This window comes from Ahaetulla prasina, chromosome 2 (genome assembly GCF_028640845.1).
Source record: "Ahaetulla prasina isolate Xishuangbanna chromosome 2, ASM2864084v1, whole genome shotgun sequence".
In the NCBI taxonomy this organism is placed as follows: domain Eukaryota; kingdom Metazoa; phylum Chordata; class Lepidosauria; order Squamata; family Colubridae; genus Ahaetulla; species Ahaetulla prasina.
The window spans coordinates 33,466,890-33,480,611 of NC_080540.1; positions in this window are offsets into that span (position 1 = coordinate 33,466,890).

Below are 13,722 nucleotides of genomic sequence, written 5' to 3' on the forward strand. Positions count from 1 at the left end.
AGAAACAGACAGACAGACAGACAGACAGACAGACAGACAGACAGTCAATTTTGGAACCCTGACACAGACAATGATAGAAAGAGGGAGGGAGTGGGAGACAGAAAGAGAGACTGATGAATTATTATTAGAATCAGTTCTCATCTAACTGGGATAACACCTCAGAAAACATGGCCGACATTTGATAGAGCTGAACATAATGTGTCCATCTCCAGCAGTGGGAACTCTGACTCATTTTTATCCACCAAAGAAATCAATTCCCTATGTAGTGTGAGGAACAACAATTAAAACTCAAGGAGTGCTTCAAAAGCAGTCTGGAAAGCAGCATGGCTAACAGTTCAGGGTGAGAAAGATGAAGCTGGGTTGACTTAGAAGCTGGAAGTTGAGGGAGGCTGCATGGGGCCTCATGAGTGAATTCATCTTGTACTCTACGGAGAGCAATGCTAACAAGGAAGTAATTAACTCCCTCATCACTGGAAGTCCTATGTTCAATCATAGCTGTTTCAAAGGTGTAGGGATGGGATGCTGTGAAAGAGATAACTATAAAGAATGGGAGGAATGGCAGAGTAGAAAGTATCTAAATTAGGCAAACTATCTTGGAATAAAAGCACAAGATAAGAAATAGAACTTTTCTTGAGACATGACAGTAGTGTTCCAATATCTAAGGGGCTGCCTCAAATAAAAGTGGGCCAACCTATTCTCCAAAGCATCTGAAGGCAGAAGAAGCTATGAATGGAAACTAATCAAGGAGAGAAGCAACCCAGAAGTAAGGAGAAATTCCCTGACAGAGAGAACAATTAATCAGTGGACCAACTTGCCTCTTGAAGTTGTGAGTGCTCCAAAACTGAAAGTTTCTAAGAAGAGATTTTATTTATTTATTTATTTAATTAATTAATTAATTAATTAACTAATTAATTAATTAATTTATATACCGCCCTTCTCCCGAAGGACTCAGGGCGGTTTACAGCCATGGTAAAAAGTACAAATCAAAAAGTTAAAAAAAGCATTTAAAAACTAATTAAATTAAAGGCTGAAAGAATTATAATAAAACTATATTAAAACCCCAATAAAAAACTTCATTAAGCCAGCCCTGCACGATGGAACAGAAAGGTCTTTAGCTCGCGGCGAAAGGTCCGGAGATCAGGAAGTTGACGTATTCTCGGAGGCAGTTCATTCCAGAGGGCAGGAGCCCCCACAGAGAAAGCTCTCCCCCTGGGGGTCACCAGTCTACATTGTTTGACCGACGGCACCCTGAGGAGACCCCCTCTATGGGAATGCACGGGTCGATGGGAGGCTATTGGTAGCAGCAGGCGGTCTCGTAGATAACCCGGTCCTATGCCATGGAGCGCTTTAAAGGTGATAACCAACACCTTGAATTGCACCCGGAAGACCACCGGAAGCCAGTGCAGCTCGCGCAGGATAGGTGTTACATGGGAGCCTCGAGTTGCTCCCACTATTACCCGCGTGGCCGCATTCTGAACCAGTTGGAGCCTCCGGATGCTCTTCAAGGGGAGCCCCATGTAGAAAGCATTGCAATAGTCCAGGCAGGGAGTGACGAGAGCATGAGTGACCATGCATAGGGAATCCCGGTCCAGAAAGGGACACAACTGGCGTATCAGGCGAACCTGATAAAGATTGGACAACCATTTGTCTGAAATAGTATAGGGTCTCCTACCTGAGCTGGGGATTGGGCTAGAAGACCTCCAAGGTACCTTCCAACTCTGTTATTTTGTTATTCTTATTAACGATAAGCCCAAATGATCCCATTCAACTAAAATGTAAGTTTTTGTATTATCTGACCATAAAGATAAAAATTTCCTTAGAGTCAAACTTGATTCCTAGTGACCTCATGGGTATATCTCTGAGGAGAAAAATGTTTCTGTTTCACTTCAGTTTCCCATTTTTCTTGTTTTGTGAAACTGTCCCCCTTTTGTTATCTCTCCAAATCAATTTGTTGGTGTGATTATTTTTTTCAATTATTCTAAAACTGTGCCCAGTCTCAGTTGTACTTCTCTAGAGACAGCTGGTGGGCAAAGACCAGGATAAAACAGCACAGTGGTTTAGGGACCCGTTGAAGTTACGATGGAACCAGAAAAAGGGACTTATGACTTGGATTTGGTGTTCCACCATTCAGGCCCCCTCAGTAGTCACATGACTGGAGCACCCTGCTTGTCAATACAAACACATTTTATGATGGTTTTGCTGAAAACTAGCACATACTTCCATTGGTTCGCTTAACAACCACGGTGATTGCTTTGGGACTGCTGCGTTCAAACCCTAACCCTAACTGTCGTGTTTGTTTAGTGATCACCACCAAAAGCATCATACAACTGGTTTGGTCATGGGACTGAACCATTTTATGACCTGTTCTGACCCAGCCTTCACATGTAATGATAAGCCGCTTACTTGCAAGTAAAACAAACTCCTTTTCAAAACAGGGCAGGAACAGTCTTTTATTCATGTGGAGAAACAAAAACCATATGTAATTAATCCCAACAAACCTGGTTCTGGCCAAGGAATCCAACTTGCTTGCTGTATACTAGAAAATGAACAGCTGTCTGTGACAACTGGCCACTCCCAAACCCCTCCTATTTATTTCCCAGCCAGGGCTGGGGCTGGCTAGTGCCTATGTCTGCTTTTCCCTGAGAGCCGGCTTATAGATTTCTGTTGCTCTCCTCTCCTTTCCTCTCTATGCATATGCCCATCTGGGATGGCTCCTATCTGTTCCTCCCCCTGACTCAGCTCAGGCCCCAAAGATGGCTGCCTCTCCACCTTGGGGACGACGGAAGGCCTCACTCTACTTCTGTCTCTGATGCTGGCCCAGGGTCTCCCTCAACCTCCTCCTTGTCTGATTCTGCAGCTAGCTCTGCAGCTAACTCTGCAGCTAGCTCTGCAGCTAGCTCTGCTGGCAGCCGACAGGCCACAACAATGACCATCACCACATATGAGTGCAATGGACAGGCTCCATTATAATTGTATATCGAGAAATACCTGTAAGACAGAGTCACCAACCAAATCAGGCAAGTTAATTAAAAGATCTGATATTCAAATTGTTGCTGGTTGTGAAGGTTATTACCTCAAATCAGAAAGCAGTTTGGGTGGGTGGGTGGCGGGTCAAAGAAGCAAACAGAGGTTTGAATATATAACTGTTGGCTATGTACATTTCACTCAGTTTTATTAGCGATACTTTTCTAAAGTTGGCATTTCCCCAAGCTAATATGAGAAGTTGAGCTTCATTATGAGTTAATTTGATTTAGTTTTGCAATTGGATCCAAAATTGTTCTTGTGTTCAAAGTCCACCTCCAACTGTATTCTTCACTCACATTCTTTATACAGATCTATATTGAGAATAGGAAATTGCACTGTTAATTTGGATTTCAGTGACAAACCAAGAACATGACCTCTCCCCATTCATAATTTTGGTTTCCAAGTCTGGTCTACTTCAAAGGGCTGAAAGCTAGAAACAACTTATTTATTTGAACCTCTCCCCACCCATCCACAGCACCCTAAAAGTGTGTCAGTGATAATTTGCAGAAAATAGCTGGTTTTTTTTTTAATGGTGATATATTTCATTTCTTTTAATTTTAAAATAATGGATGGAACAAAGACTAGAAGCCTCTGGAAGGCAAATTACTTTGACTATTATTCAAACTGAATAGTGGCCTAAAGTCAAGGAACACAGTCATTTTGGCTTTGAAAAATCAATAGCATGGTTTTACATATTTAATATTTAGAGCAGTTTTTTTCAACCTTGGCAACTTCAAGATATGTGGATTTCAGCTCCAAGCATTTGGCTGGAGAATTCTGGGAGCTGAAGTCTACATATCTTGAGATTGCCAGTACTGAAAACCATTGTTTTAGAAGATTAACAATGGGAAGACAACTACCTCCTACCCCATTCTTAATCCAAAATATCAAGATCTGAACATCAAAGTTGAAAGATTCCGGCATACACCAACTAAGGTGGTCCAAATGGTTATTGGCACACGGGGTGTCATACCAAACATTCTTGGATGGCACTTACAAAATATGAACATTGAGAAAATTTCCATCTGTCCATTTCAAAAGGCCACACTGTTTGGATCCGCACATATATGATGTCCGTACATTACAACATCCTAGTTTCTTGGGAAGAACTCGGTGAGTATGAAAGTCAACACAAGCTAAAGAACTGGCAGCTGTGATTTCCCATTGTTGTGAACATAAAACAATAAAGCAAAGGTAGTACCAATAGTAATTGGTGCCTTGGATGCAATCCCAAAACAACTGGAGTGCCACTTGAACACCATCGGCATTGACAAAATCACCATCAGTCAATTGTAAAAGGCAGCTTTACTTGGAACAGCTCACGTCCTGCAATGATACCGCTATCAAAATCAGACATGAATATTTGCCTAGGCCAGGTCCTTGAAAAGGTAGATAAAAATGCCAACTCCAGTTTGAACATCTGGCTGACTGTACAATGAACTTTAATGGAACAGCTTACATTCTGTGATGATATCTTTAATACCATCAAATAATATCTGCCTATTGCAGCTCTTTGGAATGGACTCAATAGGTGGATAAAATTTGTCAAATCCAGTTGAAGCATCTCACTAACTATGTAACTAATCATTGTCGTCGTCATCATCATCATCGCTACATTCTTTTCAAATATTCTCTTCTCATTGAACTTGATTTTTAATAGCAAATTATTATTTCTTTTCTTTCAGTCTTTGTATGTTTGCGACAGGTAAGCAACTTTTATAATAATAATGGTTTATTCTGTAATGACTGCATCACACAGATATTCAGGTAGCACACATATTTTCACTGCAGCTTCTTCACACATAGGCCCTGAATTAGATACCATCATGTCACCAAATGAAATTCCTTGCTTGGTTTGATACTGACCATTCCCATAAAAAAAAACCAAGATGCCCCTGAATCTTTGAAAACATACTGGGTTATTTCTCCAAGCTTCATAGGCCTAATACAGGTAGTCCTTAACTTACAACAGTTCATTTAATGACCACTCAAAGAAAAATAAGTGAAGGGGAAAAAATGGATCCAGCCATAAGACAATGAGTGTGTTTGCATTTATGAAGGGATGAAATGGTAGCAAAACTGTCAAAAAGTTGTTGATCTGGAAAGGAAAGGAAAGGAAAGGAAAGGAAAGGAAAGGAAAGGAAAGGAAAGGAAAGGAAAGGAAAGGAAAGGAAAGGAAAGGAAAGGAAAGGAAAGGGAGGGGAGGGGAGGGAGGGAGGGGAAGGGGAAGGGAAGGAAGGAAGGAAGGAGAAAAGAAAAGATAGGAAAGGAAAGGATAGGGAAGGGAAAGGAAGGGAAGGGAAGGGAAGGAGAAAAGGAAAGGATAGGGAAGGGAAGGGAAGGGAGGGGAACGGAAAGGAAGGGAAGGAAGGGGAAGGGAAGGGAAGGGAAGGGGAAGGGGAAGGGGAAGGGGAAGGGAAGGAGGCAAGGCAAGGCAAGGCAAGGCAAGGCAAGGCAAGGCAAGGCAAGGAAAGGAACAGGATTCATGCATAACTTAGAAAAGCAGTCTTAGCCCTTTCTCAATAGCCCACAATATGGACTACTTATATTTTGTGCTTAATATATGGGAACCTGGCCATTATGGTTTGTTTAACAAACTATGGCTTGAAAAATAGTTTAGCATTAATGTGAAGGCACTTGTTCCTTTTTATTTATTGTAATCCCCTTATAAATCTTCTATAGAAAAAATTCCAATAAACACAAAGCAAATATTTTCAGTGCTTGGATCCTCCCTCCCAGGAAGCTGCTGAGCTCCAATGGATTAGGACAGATTGGCGTTCTGCTTTGAAGCTAATGACTTTGGCTCCCATTGCCTGACTTCAGGACACAGCTTGAGGGCCAGTCAATTATCTCACGTTTGTGTAAGGATGGCATGCTTGTAAAAATTGGACACCAGTGGTTCCCAGGTGAACCTTGTGTGCCAAATGCTGGAAGTGAAAAGACAGACCTGTGCTAAAAGAGAAAATTTGCCCAGCAAGAAGCCATAAAAGAGATAACAGCATTGACTCTATATTTGGACTCTTACAGCTCTGTAGGTAATTTTGCACCACTCAAATGCTGGTTGACAGTAAAACAGTTTCTGTCTGTGAAGACACCTAAACTGAAGCCATAGGAAGAAACAAAAAAGGCTCAGTTTTCCTCACTGTAGGAAACAAGAACAGATAAAGTAGCATGTTTATATGTGTGTGATTTTGTGCGCCACAGAGCCTATAGGTGGCTAGAATAATAGAACATGTGTGAGAACACAATGATTCTCAGGCATTATCCTGTTACAATGCCCATTATTCCTAGTCATTGGCCCTGCGTTCTGGAATTGATAAGGTATGGAGTTAAAACTGAGAGTCACTCAATATAGGCTATCATAATAAGCTCAGTAGAAATCATACTGTTGATTAATTATCTTCCAAAACCATTTAGTAAGTAGACATAGTTAGATATTTTAAGGCAAGGAAGCCTTATGTCTTCAACATAAGAGAAGCAATGAGGGAAAATCAGTGCAGAATTGATATAATTACTTTTTAAAAATATTATTGAAACAACACTTGAAGTTAAAATACTTTAAAAACCAAGTGCTCACTGCTTAAGGGTACTTACTTGTTCTACTTGAAAGCAGGAGAGGGAACATTGGTGCTTGTGGTGCAACCAAAACAATCTGGAACTGAACACACTCAAAACCGTAGAAATGGTGGTAGACTTTAGGAAAAACCCTTCCATACTTCCACCTCTCACAATACTCAACAACACAGTATCAACAGTAGAAACCTTCAAATTTCTGGGTTCTATCATATCGCAAGGTCTCAAATGGACAGCTAACATCAAAAACATCATTAAAATAGGACAACAAAGAATGTTCTTTCTGCGCCAACTCAGTAAGCTCAAACTGCCCAAGGAGCTGCTGATCCAATTCTACAAAGGAATTATTGAGTCTGTCATTTGCACCTCTATAACTGTCTGGTTCGGTTCTGCAACCCAACAAGAAAAACACAGACTTCAGAGGATAATTAGAACTGCAGAAAAAATAATTGCTACCAACCTGCCTTCCATTGAGGACCTGTATACTGCACGAATCAAGAAGAGGGCCGTGAAAATATTTGCAGATCCCTCGCATCCTGGACATAAACTGTTTCAACTCCTACCCTCAAACCCACGCTATAGAACACTGCACACCAGAACAACTAGACACAAGAACAGTTTTTCCCGAAGGCCATCACTCTGCTAAACAAATAATTCCCTCAACACTGTCAGACTATTTACTGAATCTGCACTACTATTAATCGTTTCATAGTTCCCATCACCAATCTCTTTCCACTTATGACTGTATGACTATAACTTGTTGCTGGCAATCCTTATGATTTATATTGATATATTGATCATCAATTGTGTTGTAAATGTTGTACCTTGATGAACGTATCTTTTCTTTTATGTACACTGAGAGCATATGCACCAAGACAAATTCCTTGTGTGTCCAATCACACTTGGCCAATAAAATTCTATTCTATTCTATTCTATTCTATTCTATTCTATTCTATTCTATTCTATTCTATTCTATTCTATTCTATTCTTTTAAATTTTGGAGTTGGAGAAGACTCCTGAGAATATTGCGGACAGCCAGGAAAATAAACCAAAGATGCTTTTTCAAGAGGCAACTGGACTTTCTGGGTTTTTCTTTGAAGATGTTTCACTTCTCATCCAAGAAGCTTCTTCAGCTCTCTTCTCTTCTTGGATGAGAAGTGAAATGTCTTCAAAACACACACACACACACACACACACACACACACACACACTCACACACCAGAAAGTCCAGTTCCCTCTTGAAAAAGGACCTTTGGGACAGTGATGGGATTCAAAAAAATTTACTACCCATTCTGTGGGTGTGGCTTGGTGGGTGTGGCATGGCTTGGTGGGCGTGGCTTGGTGGGCATGGCAGGGGAAGGTTACTGCAAAATCTCTATTCCCTCCCCACTCCAGGGGCAGGTTACTGCAAAATCCCCATTTCCTCCTGATCAGCTGGGACTCAGGAGGCAGAGAATAGATGGGGGTGGGGCCAATCAGAGGTGGTATTTACCTCTGGATCATTTACCTCTGAAACCAATGGCTCATTAAAGAAATCAACCCAGAGTTCTCTCTTTAGGAATAAATGACCAAACTCAAATTATCCTACTTTGGACACATGCAGTGACCCAGATCTCTGGAAAAGGGTCTAATTCTGGGGAAAGTGGAAAGGAAGAAGATGATGATCAGTAGCAAGGTGGAAGGACTCAGTTACAGTGGGGATGAGGACACCTTTGGGAGACCTGAAAGATCAAATTAGGAATAGATTGTCATCATCCATAATGACAAAGTATGGACCTTCCACACATTAGCATGATCAATTCTGCTCAGATTTTGGGATGCATTAAGCTGAGGTCAAGAACTGAACACAGAGGACAATATTATGATATATTTTACGTGTATAGTTAACACAGCCAAAAGAGTTGTCTATGGTTTGTAGAGCAGGTATTAATATAGCTGGCTTATTTAGGCTAAGGATAGCGGGAAATTATGCTGGAGAGAACGTAGATAAGAAGGATGACTGAGAGTCTTTGTTCAATCATGTTGCTGCCATGGTGATCTCTTGCCTTTTTTTTGCCGCACCCTGTGTCAAGAGCGCCTGCCTGTTTCCTCTTGCATTTGATGTCAGGTCTTTTTCAGATGCAAACTTGGCGGCTTGTGTAACAGCATGACAGAAGGAAATAGGGAGACCATGATTGGTCTTCAACCCCATGAATGAGACTGTCCATGCAGGTTTCTTCCTTTTAAAGTTGAAACATGAATTTTTAAAAAAAACCCAGTTTTTGTGAATTAATCTCAGCCTGGGGATAAACCTGCAGTATAAATATCACCTTCATATTAGCAGCACTGCTAAAATCATGGTATACTTTCCTTTAAAAATGAGGCAATTTTCACTTTCATTTAGAAACCCTGGGCTTAGAATGATCAGCAGCTGCTAAACATTCCAGTTAAGCCATTATTAATGATTTTTTTCTCCCCACTCCACCCCTGTATGCTGTGTTGCTTCCACTGAAACATCTGGAAATGTCTCATCAGGTAGCAGCATGTAGCTGAACCTGTTGAGCTCAGAACCCATCTGGGCTCAACGTCTGATCTCGTTAACTTTAGAATGGGAAAACAGCCAGGAATATTAGGGATATAGACTCAGCTAGGACATCAAAAATGCCCTTCTGTATTCAATAAGGAAAATATATCACTATCTATTGGGACAAGATATGTTAGAAGAACAGATAAAAGAAACTATGTTAATTTGGAGCAAATATTTTGGCTATAGTATCGGCCTAGACAAGTGGCAGGATCTTTGGGAAAGAAACATACAAATTACATTAGCTACTTACATACAGAGAAAATTTATACAAGACTGTTTTATAGGTGGAATCTCCCAGCCACAAGATTAGCAAAAATAAGCAAAACACATTCGTCAATGTGTTGGAAGTGTAAGGCAGTGCCAGGGACTTTTTATCATATGTGCTGGGAGTGCCCAAAAGCTGCAAAATTTTGGCACCAGATAAGACAATGGATAGAGAAGATACTAATGCAAAATATAGAAGCAAAACTGGAATTCTTTCTACTGGTATTATAGAGGGCGAATACAACAAGAGCACAATTTACCTAATGTTACACATTCTAACAGCAGCAAGATTAGCTTTTGCACAAAAATGGAAAAACTAAAAGACCCTCACAGAAGAAGAAGTGTTAACTAAAATATTAATTTGCACGGAAATGGACAGACTGACCTTGGAACTTAAAGATAAGAATGAATCAGAGTATTATGAAGTCTGGAACAAATTTTATTATTGGCTGGAAAGGAGAGATGCTGGGATATAGGACCATTGACGAGTAAAATGTTTGGAAGTTTTTATGCTAATTTGTTATGCTAGATACAATTGAATTAGATATTGAAATAATCTATATGGATGAAAGAATATATGTATTCAAAATGTGATAATTAGTGCAAATATGTATACAGAGAAGTGTATCAATTATATGACAAAATTTGATGAAAATGGATTGATTATTTACAAAACAGATATCAGATTAAGAGATATCAGATTGCCTTTGAATAATTAGGATGTATTATTTTAGAATGTAATGGGGAAGGGCAGGAAATGAAAAGACTCGGATGAGGCTAATTGGATTAGAAAGGGAAAATCTTACTCTGTGTTTTGTACATGTATAACAATACCTTGTGATTGACCCAGGAAGCAGGGTGGTGGGGTGGTGAAGGGAGGGGTGAAGGGGGTTGTGAGGGGGGGAGGGGGGAAAAAGGGGGAAAAATGTTTTTGTTTTTTAAAACTTTTTCAATAAAAAAAAAGATGAAAATGTTTAAACCGGAGATGTCACGCTATGTCCACTGTTTTTAATTTGTATTATAAATAAAAAAAACTTTTTATATAAAAAAATGTTCTTCTGTATTCAAACATTTCTGCAGATTTGAATTCAAATGCATCTTTATTTTGAATGGGGGGGGGAAACAATTAATTTGAGGAGAACGAAGGTTAGGGTGCTAAAATAATAAACAAAATAAAGAGATTTCTAGCTTACAAATAAACAGTTTTAGAAAGATTCAATGTTGAACTAAGAAAAAGCAGAAGGGATAGTAATATTATACAATCTTCCTAGCTGGGTTCATACATTACCCTGAATCATATACCAATTTATTTAACTTTGGTCAGGTTGAGTTTCATATCAGCTTTTGAATGGATGTAGCCCCCAAATACACTTAAGTAATGCGGTGTGACTTAGATGCCTAATAAACTATCTTTAAAAAAAAACCTAGTCAGCTTTAGGACTTGCAGTTCAGTTAACATCCTGGCTCAATGAGAAAAAAATATCTAGATTTTCAAGACTCTAGAGAAGGTTAAGACTGTCAGGGCCATCTGACTCTCAGGGAGAAAACTCTTCCCCAGGGTAGGTACAAGTGATAGAGAAAGCAGGGCTCCTGGGCTGCAGTAGAAGACATTGTTTCACAAAAGATGCACAAACCATGGTTACTCCGCAAGAGTGGATAGAACAACAATTTGAGACAGTCTTGTAAATAACTTGCTTTGGACCATGTGGGCTTTAGATCCGGTGTTCTCAGGGGTCTCCTGAGACCCAGTGAAGCAATGGTATTATGTGAATATACCATGCCTGTATTATTCTACGGCAGTTCTCAAATGCTGGTCAAGGACATAGAATGCATTGCAATAATGGAAGTGAGAGATTATTAATTTGTGATTGACTGATCCAGGAAAAGGCACACCAGATATATTTGTGCAAAGGCCTTCATGGTCATAGATGCCACCTCTTCCTCCTCAATGAGGAACCGAGACAACCTCCAAATTGTACACCAACTCCATCTTGAGGAATGCCACCCAAGCAAGAGTCAACAACAGAAAATCTCCACTTCTGAAAATTCCAAATGTTAAAGGATCCTGTTCTTATCATCTAAATTTAACAAAGATGATGGAGAAATAAATTCACTACCATGAACCAATTGTATATGAGCTATAAGTATAGAACTGTAACCCTTCTAGTCCAACCTGTTGCTCACTACAAGAATTTAGATGGTAGTAACCCAAATAGTTGGGAATAGCTATATGTGTTTCCTCCACAACCAACTACTAAGACATAACTTTTTGCTTTGAAACTTCCTATGAAATAATTTGTCTATTTGCATTGTTGAATATTCATAGTGAGAAGAAAATAGGTTGCCTCATCTATGTTGAGGATTACTCAGAAAATGAAATTTTAACTTACCCCAAACTCACTGGTACAATGGATGGCACCATCACAGTCCTGGGCAACTGAAAGAGAAGATGAAACTTGAAGTAAACTCACTTTAGTCATATGTTACTGAAACTTATAATAGACCAGCTTTCCAAAACAAAGCAAATTGCGACTACCCTTGTACTCCAAGCTCAGCCAAATTCTTTATTTTCAAGAAGAATTACAACGCAAAATTGGACCATTTTCAGCTTTGACATTGCTTGCTTATGACTGCCCTTTTCCTTACTCTTCTTTATATTTATATATATTTATTTCAGGAGCCATCCTGCTTTTCGCCATGTGGTTGATTAATTCTGAAGCACAGCCTCTGAGTGCGCCTTTTCTAACATCTTCTGTTGTGTGGGAAGTGGCTTCTCTCAGATTTGTCTTACTGGTTAACCTTTTACATTGTTTGGCATCCATTTTTCGTTTTGTGCAAGAGATATCAAATCCGAGTTATGTTCCCCAACATTGCTTTGTTTTTTCCCCTCTTCCTTTTCATCTAGAAGTAATTGAAAATTTCTTTAGTTCAGGATGAAAGTGTTTATGAGGGTCAAAGCATTTGATACTAAAGATCCTAGAACTGTATTAACTTATTTCACCTTTCTTGCCCAAGGCTAATAACAAAGGAACTAAAACTTATAAAACTACTCTATTTTTAATTATTGTAGATTATAATTCTCTATAATTGTTCTGCAAAATTAAGAATACCTGAGATCAATTAACAATAAACCAACATATAGCTAGAGATTAGCTGGCTTAGGCACCATGCTACTACAAGCTATCACATGTATTAGACTCTGAACTATTTTTGTAAATTGTTTTGACATGTTTGCATAGCTTGTCTGAGGAAGACTTCTTAACAGACATTAAAATGTAAATGTGCTATAGGAATTAGCAATATCACAACCACATTCAAAAACAGTGCTACTAGATACATGCACACATCTCCTATCCCCAAATTAAACAATTAAAAGCCTTTGCTCAAAACATTAATGGCTTCCTTGTTCACTTTGATGGTGAACAGACCTAGCGCTCCAATCCAATTTACCTCTAATATCAGAGTCCCATTAATTTACAACATTCAGAGTTTTCTTGAGGAAGAAGGAATGCCAGTATTGCTATCAACTATTGAATCACTGCTATTTTTATATTTATAATATTTATATTATAATCTCCAAATCCCTATAAGAAATTACTCAAAGACAGAATCACTTGTTTTTTCTAATGCATCCTGTTTATATGTTAGTCTATAACAGGGTGTCAAACTCAATTTCATTGAGGGCCACATCAGGGTTGTGTTTGACCTTGGGGGGTGGGGGTAGGATGGGCCTGGCCAGCTTAACGCCACTCGTGTCAGAAGTGAAAAGCTACCAGTTCAGACCAGTTCACCTGAACCAGTAGTAATAAATGCTATCGGTTCGGGTGAACCAGTAGGGGAAAAAAAGGCTACCGGTTCAAGTGAACTAGTACTTCCGATGATTAGCCATGAGCTTTTTCAGCGCTACGCAGTAACGCCTGTAGTATTTGGCTGCACCATCCATGTGTGGGCAAAGTGAACCAGTAGCAAAGCGAATCGGTAGCAGACTTCAGAACATTTCACCCCTGACTCATATTAGGGGTGCCTGTGGAGGCCCGAGCTCTCTGCCATGAAAATGAGCTCCTGAGCTCCGTTTTAGGGTGTGACAGTCTCCTGCAACCCTCTGCCAGCAAAAACGGAGCTCCAGTTCACTTCGCCCACACATGCATGGGGCAGCCAAATGCACACTTTGCATGCATGCATACCGCAGGTGCTACTGCGTAGCGCTGAAAAAGGAGGATTAAGAAGCCTTTTCTGAATCTTCAAAGGTAAGTAGAACAGCGAGGGGGGGGGACAGCTGTGCCGCACAATTTGGA